This window comes from Falco naumanni, chromosome 3, assembly GCF_017639655.2.
Source record: "Falco naumanni isolate bFalNau1 chromosome 3, bFalNau1.pat, whole genome shotgun sequence".
Lineage (NCBI taxonomy): Eukaryota > Metazoa > Chordata > Aves > Falconiformes > Falconidae > Falco > Falco naumanni.
Window position 1 is genome coordinate 112,495,673 of NC_054056.1, and position 13,416 is coordinate 112,509,088.

The following is a 13,416-nucleotide window of genomic DNA, read 5'->3' on the forward strand; positions in this document are numbered from 1 at the left end:
AGAGCAAGGAAATGGGACTCCAGGGGAGCTGACTACACACACTAGTAGTAAGACACAGCCCACAAGGCCTCAATCCTTTGATATGTACCAAAATAAATGACTGAAGGCCAAAAATTTATGAGACAGTTGTGCTTTATTTTGACACTCAATCATAAAATCCAGCACGTCGGAAACGTACATGCCAGAATAACATCAAGCACCAGAATAACATCAACACACAATAACAACAGCTCATATTAATTTACCAATATTTCTTAAATAAACACTGACAGTTACATACTAGTGGTATCAATATACTCCCACTCTGCACAGTTACCAACCATCAGAACAAGTGTTCATCACTGATTTAACACTTTCAAAAACCATGAACCTTCTCATATGCATGTGCAAGGCCCCAGATAGCTAATGCCAAAGTAATCTTTCCTTATCCCTGACACAAGCTCACTAAAACGTGTTGTAGTTCTGTGCTTAAAAGAAGTATCTTTCTGGAAATACATGAGGAAACAATCTACAGACCCATAACACAGGTACTTTCTCCCATCTCTTCCATGAAAATCTTTAACAAGAGAATAGTTAATGCCAAATGTGTAGGAAAATCATTAGGTAATAACCCTTGTGATCCTGCTGGACTATACAAGATTTATACCAGTAACCTAAGGTCAGAATCTGTATTTCTAACAATAAGGTCATCAGCTATCTTATTGCCCCCAAAATTCAGGCATTTATCATGCTCTCCAATATTTTATTGAAAACTTTTATTTTTATTTTTATCATTCTTACAATTCAATGACTGCTATCTACCACACAGCCTTGGCATTGATTTCCAGTATAGTAATGCAACTATATCCCCATGGCAACTTGTTTTCAGATAACTTCTCAAGCCATGCATCTACCAACCCACAGGAGATGGCCTATATTCTTACAGTCATTCCTAAAAATATGTTATATTTATTTAAAAACACCCTAATCTTCCATTATCAGCCTACAATCCTTGTAGTTTGTGTAATTTTATCAATTCCCTCACTTGCTTAGTTCCTTCCTTCCTTCCTTTCTAACAATCCTGTATTCATTATTCAGCAGTTGAAGTTAGCTTCCACCCAAAGCCCAAGGAGACTGTAGGAGGAGGTGAGACAGAGGTAGTGCATCTAAATTTCATGGATAGAGGAATGTTGTCACTAGGCAACACATGGTTTCCTCCAACATTCTAGAGCTACCAAAATATGCAGTCCACTTCCTCCAGTTTTCTTCTAATTTCCTGCCTTCTCACTTCAGTCTAGCCCACTTAATGGACAGAAAACCCTTCAGCTTATTTTGCTGAGTCAGTCTTTCTGTGGTTGTGCTGCAGCTGGCTTCCCAGGGGAATGAATAAGCATCAGCCATGTTATTACAAAGGAGAGAGGAACACAGCTGGGAGCAGTCCATCTGGTAGCAATGAGCAAGCAGATTGGTTTGCCTGGGTCAAATCTGCATCTCAGTTACATCCACACAAAAAAGCATACCCCACACTTCTTCCAGCTAGTCCTACTTAACTAAAACATGACACTGTTCCTTTGCTTCTCAAGCCTGCTGTTTATTGCTGTAAAAGGATCAAGATTCTCTGTATTCAAAAAGCTGCAGAAAGCAGTTTGTCCGAGAGTCGGGAAATCTTACGGCATTCTACTTCCCTGCACTTGTGTATAAACAAAAGGCACTACAATATATTAAAGCTATGTTCATAATTCCTAAGCTAATAAAACTACATCAATATTACGAACTTCTGTCTCAGTTGCTTTCATATTTTCAGTCCTAAGGAAAGCAGAAATTTAATTTTTAAAACAATTTGTTGATGTGGTGAAGGTTTTAAATATATTGTATATTAGGTGCAGAGTTGAAATATTTTTTCTTGCATGACTGTCCTCAAATAACAGCTTAAGTGTTTAATACACTTGCAAATATGTCTAAAATTTCTAAGTCCAAGCGTCAAACATTACAGTTCTAGTTTATGTTCTCACATCCAAATCTACCCTGTAAGATTCATTATTATATATTGCTTTCTGCTGCAGGAATATTTTCTCCTGGGGTGAAATACAAAGCAGTTAACACCTGGATTTTGAAAAAGAAATTTTAATCTGACATGATTTAAAAAAGCATTTGAATTAACAGACAAGCACGGTGCAAACAGAGCTGACAGTCATATACAGTATAAAACAGAGTGACATTTTTAGTAGCATGCAAATAAAGCCGACAGGCATGTCTTTATTCAATTAGTTCCCAGTTTCCAAGGGCAGAGTTGTTTGCACACATCCACACTGCGCCCTCTAATTTTAGAGACTTTCTATACTGAATATTTAAAACTACTTAGTATCCAAATCAATTTAACAGAATGTCACTTAATGTACTTCTCAGTTTTGGCTTTCAGTAATTTACTCTGTATACCTCAACACTGCTCACGACCTCATCCATAATTACATCCAAGCAAATCTCTTGGCCTTTTGTTTTTTTTTAAAAAAAGTATTTCAGTTTCAGAATACTTAGACTTCCACGTGTGCACATTTTTATATGCTTCTCAGGACTATAAAAGTTTCATACCAATCCATCTGTATATCCTACTTACTTCTGTGGCTAAAATAGCAGGTAAAACAGGCACTTACTGTTCAGCGGTTACAGGGCACTTCTCCACTCCTTTTCCAAATGACTTGCCAAATCGAACCTACTGCCTCTTTAGCTGCAGGGAAACAAAAAACAAAAAAACCCCACACATGTCAGAATTCAAGGAACTGAGGGAGAGGTTATTTCACTATAAAAATCTCTTCCAGAGGAAGTCAAAAGCAGTGTAACGTTGGCATTGAACTTTTCCTCGTAACAGGTAATAAGAATCTCTGAAATTAAAAACCCTTCAGAAGAACACTATGGTGGGGCATAAAGGTAACACCGAGAGAGAGAGAGAGAGAGAGAGAGAAAGACAGAAAAAGAGAGAGAAAGAAAGACAGAAAAAGAGAATGAAAGACAGAAAAAGAGAGAGAAAGAAAAAGAGAGAAAGAAAGAAAGAAAGAGGAAAAAAACACCAAAAAAGAGAAGCAATGATATTAAAAATATACTACTAAATGTAAAAAGAGCAAATCCAGCACCCTCACTTATCTCAATTTTCTATTTTTTTACAATACTGTGAACCATGAATATTTCAAAAGAATTTTTTCTAATGCCTTCTCCAGCAGTCTAGTGTATCAAAGGAATGGCCAGGGTTTGTGCCTACCACCGCATTTATATCACATTTATTTATTTATTTATTTATTATAATTTGCAAGTCAAAATATGTTGCCCCTCAATACTGAATTAAACTTCTCTGAAGAAGCTTTTGATTTTTGATTTTTTTTTAAATACAAAAGCTACAAATTTCCATGGGAGAAAATGCAATTGAATAAAAGGCAGCTGTGAGAAGCTTACATTCTCTGAATTACGTGATAGCTGTTGATTACTTCACATTCCCCAAAGGTATCGGTATCAGCAAGCAATGCTGTGCTAACACTGGCCATTCAACAGAGTTATTAATAACTGCGATTCTGGCAGAAATCAAATATGCTGGAATTATTCCCATAAAATTAGCGTGGTGAAACATCTACAATTTAAAGTAAGCCTCACTTACAGGACAACAGATAGCATCTAAGAAAATTAAACTTTAAACAGTCATTTCAGACGAAACGTATGTTAGAGATGTCACCATCTTAAACACAGACATGTTTCACAAAGCATGTAAAAGCTCATCATGACTAAAGCATGAAATAGGAACAGTATGATTTCTAAAAGGAAAGTCAGCAGCATTTTCATACCTCTTGTCAACACCAGACACAGCTTTTAAATGCCCACCACCAGTTACAAAATTTCTGTCTGTTCACAGCAGTGGGTGGTGATGCTGAAAGACTACCCCAAGAGCCCTGTTGTGCTACGCACAGCCACTCTTCACACACCACCAGGAGACAGCCCCTGTACTGCACAGGTGAAAATGCATTAAAAAATGTATTTTTGAAGAGAAACATTCTTTGAATGAAAGAAGCCATTATCTCCATCTTACAAACGGAAAAACAAGGCATGCTGAATGTCATGGGGTAAAACAAACTTGAAAGCAGCATTTCGATAAAATGAGGTCTGAACAACATTGCCCGGTGTACTAGTGTGGGTGCGTGCAGGAGAGGAGCACAGATGACCTGCCACCAACTTCACAACCTTCGGGGCAGGAGACTAAAAGGTAGTGGCAAGCCAGCTGGTAACGGCGCCGTGGGTTTAGCTGTGGAAAAAGCCAAAGTGACTGGCTGGATGTGACGGGATCAGCAAGGCCCCTGCTAACCCCCACGAAGGAGGGGGCCGCTGACTCTCAGCACTGAGAGCCCGGGGTGAGGCCTGCAGGGGAGCAGGGCTGCCCCAGCGTCCTGGGGCACGGCCACCGCCGCACGGAATGGCCTCTCCCCCCAGCCGGCGGTGCTGGCCATGGCCATGAGCAGGGGCGCCGCGGCGTTGTCAGGTGTGAGCACGCACGCTGTGCCAAAACGGTAAGTGTGTCATACACCCCTGCGCGTACACCCTGCCCCAGCTGTCCTGTGGCAATGCCCAGCCAGCGCAGAAATGGAAACCTGTGTCCGTGAGCTGAGCTGTTCCCTTCTTGCAGCCGCCTCACCCCCAGACTTCCCATGACGGCAACCAACCCGCAGAAGTACTGCAAGGCAGCTGTAGCAGACCGTGAGACAGGTTTTTCTAATATCCCGTGCATTCCAAGTACCTTAGCCACCAACCTGCTTTCCAAAGATTTTTCTTTATTTTCACAGAAAAAAAAAGAAAATTTACCAACGCTACAATGAAAATTTTATCAAGAAAATACCTTTTTGTTTTTCTTGGGGAGCAATATTTTCAAAAAATTGTGTTATTTCTACTCTTGCACCACAGGAAACCTCTGGTTAGAGGTAAGAGCTCCTGTAACAAAAAATAATGTTTCTTTTCTATAGACAGAGTACTTTATCAAGTGCTTAATTAATCTCCCTTCCTCACCTCTTTCAAATTAATTTCATCTTTATCATCTCCAGAACGACACCTGCCAGGACAGCTGCTCTTGCTAGGGGTTTCTCTGGATGCTCAAGTCCTGCAGAATGAAAACAGAGTCGGAGTCAGAACACAGTGTTGGGAGGGCACAAACCAGGACAATGGTGTGGTGGTTCCACTGCACCGGGTCCAAAGGCTAATCCATAAAAAATAAAATATTACCACTGCAAACTTTGCAGAAGAGATCTGGGAAGAAAGATCAAGGAATAGAAAGGGCAAACCACTTTTCAGTCCTCTTTTTCAGAACTCCTGGAGAGCTCTAAAGGGGAAGGTGACTGCAAACCACCAACAGAAAAGCAGAAGAGGCAAAGCAAGGCCGTGGTGCTACCAACTGGTTTGCCATTAGAACACAGGGAAAGCACAAGTGAGAGCTGCTATGAGACCCCTTTCTTCCACAGAAACAACAAGCAATACCTGCCTGAACAGTTCCCTATCTCAGATTCTTCCCTTACTTTCTTGTGCTGGTTCAATCCAAATGATTTCATGTCAACTCTTAAATACAGGATGCATTTACATTTTTTTAATGGGAAAAAGTACAGTATGGAAATATGCAAGGTGAGGTTAAAAGGTTGCATAAGTTAAACTTGTATATTAAATGCTATTCATTGAAAAATATTTTTAAAATATGTTAATAATGCATTTTTAAGAATATTGGAATGATTACATACAAAGCTGGAGACAATACTCAGAACTGATTACTCTGCAAAACAGGACAATAAAGAGAAAAAAATCTCAACAATAAAATTAGAAATTTATAGTCTGAAGTACCATGCTGTCAGCATCCCAAGCCCTACAGTCCCAGTGCTTTTGCAGCATTCCAACATATGCATTAATTAGGAAAGAGTAATTCCAAACTCCTTTTTCTAGACATAAAGAATGTCAAAACTCCATAATTATTTACTAAAGAATTCAAAGCTAACCAGATTTTATTTTCTATTAAAAAAAATCAACCATAAATTTCTCCTACAGCTTTTTATTTCCTCTATCCCTTTTCAAAGGGTTACAACGGAGTATCTTGTAGAAAGGAAAAAGTTGTTGCTTCTTATTAGCTCTTCATGGCATCCCACAAAACCAACAGCACCAGTGAACATTTATCTAATGATGAATAGAAAAGGAAAATTATTACATTTGTCAATTTGTAATAAAATAAAGTTTTTTCATAGGTCTTAACAAGTAAGAAAATGTTTTTCTCCTTTCTGGATTGCAGTATAATCACAAGACAAAAACCACAGGCATACACAGAAATAAGACATTGTTTTCAAACCAGCACAAAACAGTTTACTAATGCTGTTCTTATTTTTAGTCCTGTAATTTTTCCTTGAAATTATAGGTGGGATCAATATTGTACAGACTTGTTTCATTGCTGATATCCCAATGAGGTTCTAGAGGAACCAGAACACAACTGATGTATTGCTATGCAAATTTTGTAGTAAAGGTTTCTAAACCTCCCAAAACCTATAGTTTGAGGCAATACTGTTACAGCAACTGAAGTAGTGAACTTGCTTATACTTACATATTTAACAAACTGAGTTTTGACCTTACTGAATAAAACTTTCTACAGAAAAATGACGGGCTTCAAGAAGTCTTGTTGGCTGTTCAGTGTGATTGTTGTGGAAGCAACTGCTTAGCGTAAGGAAACGGTTAGCTGAGGAACTGATCAGGAAATGAATAAAAAGAGTTACCAAGGAGCTCAGTAGCACCTGGAGCAGTAAGACGTTAGGTAAGTTCAACGGAGTTAGGAGCACAAGACAAACTGGCTGAACACTAAATTGTAGTAGCGCAATCTGAAAATGCCCTACTCAGCATTTTGTTATTCTCTGCTTGCTTTTTAGAACTAAATGACCAAAAGAGTGGGCTGAACAATCTACCCGATAATACCAGGATTTTAATACTCAATCTGTAATGGCCGGACCTCAGCCCCCTACATGTCTGCTACCTCCTATGTTCCAAACAGTCTCATGTATCTTTTGCATTAAAAGGGCCTGAAGTAATATTTTTAAATCATTTTTAAACTACGTAACCTGCTCTTCCTTCAGTAGCTCATTACAATATAGTATAAAGTGCATTTGGAAATTTATTTCTTTAAAACTGACTAATAATTGGGAAAAAATATATATAAAGAACTCATTTACATTCTTGAGATCTAGCAAAATAAAGCACGACACATTCACCATTTACTGCAACTACAGCCATTTAAATCAAATGCAGGAAAATGCAGCTACTCACAGAGTCAGCAAGAGATATGAGTTTGTAACTCTGTTTATAAATATTAGGGTAATTCCTGCATGTATTTTTTGGGGGGATGGTGGTGGTGGTGGTGGTGTCTGGCATTTATCTGTCCTTTCTAAGAAGAAAATAATTCTCACAATTTCTAGTAGACACTGTTATAAGCCCAAACACAGTGTGTCTATTTATCATACCAACCCATTAACTTTGCTTATTCCTATCAGTCCTCAACATTGCCTTCCTCATCCTACATCCTTTCTTTATTGTGTAAAAGTTTTATTGATATTGTTATAATTAAGACTAGGAATTTAGACTCCAGATATGGCTTGCTTTACCAGTGTTGATTTTATTCTCAGGCATAAATAAAAAGCCTGTTAAATGACTTCAGAAACCAATTACTTTATTTCAAACTATCCATGTATAGTATCTCTTGGAAGCTGCTGAATGCTCTGGATTCCTATAGATGTCTTTCATAATGTTACCATTCAGGTAGTTCTTAATGAAGAATATATGTAGTATGAACTAACCATCTGCTTTGTAACATTATTGATATTTTCCCAATTGCTCTGTAGAAAACTACAGCATAGCATCACAAATCCAATAACAACACACATAATGATAACTTCTGCCAACAGAATGACCCTAGATGATCCTCTGGAAATCTAAAATACTTATAAAACATGGGCAGAGTAAACTTATAAAACATGGGCAGAGTGAAAAAGAATACATTTCAATTAACAGAAGTGTTTTGTGTACTTGCTAAAGAACGGCTACTTATATATTCATCAGTCCTGACAGTGACTGACAGAGAAAACCTTTAGGAAACAACTTCTGGGAATCAATTTAAAGTGTGGAAATGCTGGTTCTGAAATGATTATTTTAAAAATTTCTAAAGTCGCCTCTGCCACTGTACAGTAGTTATTATTACCAACGAGGAACAAACACTGTATGTAGTTATTCTTTTCACTTGTGACTAAAGGAAAAAATTTTTTTTTTTTAAAAAAAAAAGTATCCTAAACAATTTGGTACATCTTTTGACCAAGCATTAGACAAAACGGAGAGTGTGTATTCAAAGCCTTTACTTTAACTGTGTGAGGATTCATCCCTTGTGTGGCTCCAGTAATTGCAGCTGGCTTACAGCAAAAAGAGACTAAAGCTCATTGCACAAACAGTGCTACTATTTGTAAACTGCTACACATTACTGATCAGAGCAACCAGTTATGTTTTAACTTACATCCCAGCTGTGTCAACAGAAAAGCTCCTGGCAGATTAAGACAAGAAGTTCAGCACTGCCTTCTATGTCTTCAAGCAAATAGAACACACAGATAGCAATTTAAAATAATAGGACAGCTATTATCAAATAAGTTTGAAGTGAACAAGGCAGGTTTTCCCCTTTTCTCTAATTCTTGCCTGAGATGCAGCAAAGTAAGATCACCAAGATCATTTGCCATTAGCAAAGCTTAAGGTTGGAGGCTTTCTGGTCTCTGTTAGGTGCATGCATTCCTCAGTGTACTGTTCTTGTTTCTATACTTAGCTAGAATCCCACTGAGCAAATGGATTCCATGTGCAGGAGCAGAACGAAATCAAGCTTTTAGTGCGACAGCTTTTCTCCTTACACTGGCTAGGGAGAAATAACACACATTTGAAGTATAAAAAGATAAATATATATAATTTCAGGGAATCTTTTTACTGAACAAATATGTAACAGGTTTTAGAAACTCATAACTGAGGTTTACATGTAGTCAACATTAACTACTTATGCCACAACATATAATCAGTAAAGTTCAAGAAGTAGGGAAAATAAATTAGCTGATAAGCCACTTAGCTACTTAACTCTGTTCAGCAGTGTTTAGTCACCACAAAAACAGAGCAAACAAAATTAGCTCAGTAATATGAACTAGCTCCCGTAGGACATCAGTATTTCTAAACTGTTGGATCCAGGAAAAAAACAGTGGATCCAGGGAAAGTGCCCTACAACCTCCAGGCTGTGTTTGCATTCCACATAAAAAAGCTCAGGAATCCTAAAACTCACTGGTACCTTGGTGCCTCCTGCTGTGACACTGAGGCATAAACACCTGGTATAGGCAGACTCCCAGCTCCATGGATATAAAATCCAGAGGACCTAGAAAAACTCTGATCTATAACACCCTGACATGAATTCAGGTAAAGGTCTATGAAAACTGTCTACCAAATGGATTAAGCCAAACATGTTTCTGATTAGGTGCTATGACTTGAGGTACTCAATGCCTTTTTCACCTCAACAGTTATTGGAAAAAAAAAAAAAAAGCCTTCAGGAATCACAGGCCCCTTAGGACAATGGCAAAGTCTGGAGTAAGGAAGACACCCTTGGTGAAGGAGAATCATGTTAGGGAACTTCTAAACAATTCTAAACAAATTCTTCAGAATTAAACATCCTAATACTGTTTGGGCATAAGTTGTCTTAAGCAATAAAGACAAGAAACCGGTAATTTCTTTAACAACTTTTTTACAAATTTTCATGTATCATGAACACTTGCTTGCTGTTTCCTGTGTTCTTTTTAGTATACTTCCACATTATGTCTAGGTAGGGGGAAAAAATATAAATGGGTGATCTCAGCATGCTATACATCTCAGTCAAATGTTAGCAGTTATCATTCAGTTACCCTGCAGAGATCTTTTTGTCACATACAATAGTAAAGTACAGGTTGCTACAGAATGTTAACATCTAATGAAAGACCCTATATGATGAAATGTAAGAGACCACCAAGAGTGCTTTGTCAATTATCTTACAAAAGCTTCTGAGCAAGTGTAATTTGAGGTTTAAGGCAAGCAGAAAGAGTACAGCCCTGACTGCCATCTTGACAACATGGATATAAGTCAACTCGATGAGGAAAGAACAGATAATTTGACATAAGGCATGTTGCAGCAAGGTTAACTGCAATGTCTTTCACTTCATCTATTTAGCCTAAAAGTATTTTAAACTGTGTGGTCTATTTTGAATGCTATAGACAAATGCTCATACTTTAATTTTATCTTTACTTTGCTTTCATTGGGTTTGGTTGGTGATAACAGGATAATAAAGTATTCCTTACCTAAGCATGACTAAAATCTATAAACCGGATCCTGGAACAGCCTAACAAGAATGCCAGACCCAAACCTGCCCCAGCCTCTCTGGGGCTGCAGTGGAGGACTGACATGGCAAGATGCTACTGCAAGGCCCATGGAAGCAGGACCATCTCCTGGTGACTCCCGGTGTCCTTGAGGGATGTCTGGGATACAGTAAGATTTTCAAGTACACACTTAAGTCTCTAGCTTTGTAGGAGTATAACTGTGACAGATTTTGCATTAAGGTTTGAAGTTTGAATGTTTTATAGTATATAATAGAATGCAAGTATACAACTTTACAGTAATTGGACCAAGCACAAACTACTGTTTGTTGGGATATCTACTGTTATGTGATTCAAGGATATTGGCCTGTTCCTTTCAGGATGTAAAGATTTTTTCAAAGCTGTAATGTGCTTCCCTAGGAATTATTCAGTGTGTTTTCACAGCAAGATTTACTATCATTAGATCCACACACTAAACACAAATGATTGTTGCAGCCTTTATAAATTTGAAGTTTTGTTTCCTATATATATATATAAATATTTTGTTTGGTTCTGAACACATCTAAATTGAAGACTCAAAGGGAAGACATAGATCTTCACTTGAAATGGAACCCATTAACTTCAATGTTGCACAAAGATAACTGAACAAGGTTACATCCTGAAGCAATCCCAACAGGTAAGTTTATGCTTGTCTGACCCGCCCTGCTTTTGCAAGTGGTGAAAGCACAAAAAGCATTAAAACTTTTCAAAAAATTATTTATTTTCTTGCAATATGAATGTCTATCATACAATAATGTAAGAAAATAACTAATATAATTTACAAATAACTATAATTAACAATACGGGATTTTTTTCTGTATTTTTGTCTTGCCTATAACTGTATTTCAGTAATGTGTTTTATAGCACATTATACTATTTCAGAAAATCCATATTTAAGTATCTTTGCTAATCTTCTATTTGCATGGGAAAAGGATTTTTCTGATACTGATTCCTACTTATTTTTTCCAAATAAAACCAATTTATTCCTGTATTTAATTTGGGGTAGAAGCTAGTGCTGCAGATTAATAAGTGGATAAAAGCATTTTCCCATTTATATTCCTCAGAAAGCATCTTTCATCAATAATTTTGAAATCCTAGAGGGGGAAAAAAAGAGAATCACCATGTCAGAAAGACTTCAATATATACTCTAAAAAGGTCTGCTGCCAACAAGGTTTAGGGATGTACTGTGCCTTCTATCACTATTCTGAGCAAGGAATGACTCTGCTTACAGTGTCACTGAGACATGTTAACTCAAAACCACCACCCAGAACCTATTTTCCTCTTGCTCCAGGGTCACCATGTATATGGAAAATATAGCTAAATCCTTTTCATTCCTCCCCTTCTCTCAGCTTCCTGGGTGTACATAAGCCCAAATGTAAGAGCTGAATAACCCCAAAGAATGGCACAAGTGGGGCAGATCTAAAAACAAAGTGACACCTAGCTATCATGTAAGGTTATGAGGGACTTGCAAATGCACGTAACCCAGGAGCTTGACCTTAACACTGTTGTTCTGAACAAAGTTTTAATAAAACATCCAGAAGTGATGGGTAATCAACACCATGAAAAGAAGGCCATGTTTTAAAATGTTAAGATGCAAATTAAAATTCCTCTCTGCAAAAACTTCTGAAGATTTAAAAAACAGCAGGTGAATCAATTTTTACAGAAATATTTTGTTGTTCCATTCTACTTTTTCCTCTTATATTGACAAGGATGTGCTAACTCTGTGCCATTATGGAATCACTTGCCAAAATATTTTGTGTTGACAAATACACCTGAGGTGCCAAATGCTACCTTTCCAAAAATAATCTTTATAAAGGTGCAAGTCTCTACTGCAGACAAAATTATCAGTGAACACAGTTAAGCATAATGGCTTTAAAAAGGTCTCCTATTTTGAAGTCAATCTAGTCACTTCATGGGGATATTTGCTGAGCCAGGAAAGATACTCTTCCTTTGATGGAATGTTCAGCACAAACAAGCAGTTTGAACTTTACAATTCTTCTGAAAAATCTGAGATTCTCCTGCATACCAAGAAATATCCAAGACAATTAAATCGGAAAAAATGTAGGAGAAAAAATAATAATAAAGAAAGATACAACAAAAGCTTTGAATGCTAGAGATGAAGACAATTTAGATGCAAGAAAACATCTATTCATAAATGAAGCTTCTTTCAAAACCCCATCTAATTATCAGTCACTTTTTTTTTTTTTTTTTTTTTTTTTTTTTTTACTAATAAATCCTCAACTGGAAAACTATCTCCAGTAAAGTATTTTGGTTTTGTTAGAGAGGGAAATTGAGTTGGAAGAATTATATTCTATGGCCTTCTAAGTGTAAGGGCAAAGTCTGGCAAGTGTGTTTTGCCTTTGGACTAGTGGAAGGTGGCAAGACATTCCCTGAATTTTAATTACTAGAAAAACTTGCGGTTTTTTTCTTTTTTTTCTCTCCTGTGTACATCATGTTCATTGATGCAGTGATTACTCATTTTTTCATTAGACTAAGAAAAGGTCAATAGATGTAGGTAGACAGTGTTTAAACTGGCGTGTTCAAAGATGCCGAGGCCACTTATTGGAGGAACCTTAACACCCTGGAAACATTTTGCCAAGATTTTATGTCAAACTATATCTTCTCAAGTCTGTATTTCAAAAACTAAACCCCTGGTTTGACTTGTAGGTGTTACACACACAGCAGTTGCCAGAGAAGTATCAGGAGACACTCAAAAAATGCGTAAGGATTTAGCCATAAACACTCCTGCGCTTCTCTTAAGAGAACTTCGCTTCTCATGACAAACTAGAAAGTCTTTCTGCTTCCTTCTTCCTCCCATAATTTTGAGTAAAATTTGAATAGGGGTAGATAAATAAATAAAATGGGTGTCTCAAATTAGAGATACTATCCTCAACTCTGGAAAATTTCTGTTTCCTTCCCACCTCAGCAACTTTTGTGGGTTTTTTTTCCCTGACCTTTGGGGGTTTTTTTTCCAACTTTGGGTTGTTTTCCACCTATA

General features: G+C 37.3%; 1 protein-coding gene across 2 annotated transcripts in view; it reads right to left on the minus strand.

Moving 5' to 3' along the window:
* The window catches only part of CDH18 (cadherin 18), a 343,866-nt gene that overhangs the window by 215,403 nt on the left and 115,047 nt on the right, over positions 1 to 13,416 (minus strand). For both annotated transcript variants that reach the window (XM_040587697.1, XM_040587698.1), the window contains exons 3-4: positions 5,017 to 5,107; positions 2,631 to 2,704 (exon numbers count right to left, since the gene is read on the minus strand). The gene's annotated coding sequence lies outside the window, so the exon portion shown is untranslated. The remainder of the gene's footprint in view (positions 1 to 2,630; positions 2,705 to 5,016; positions 5,108 to 13,416) is intronic.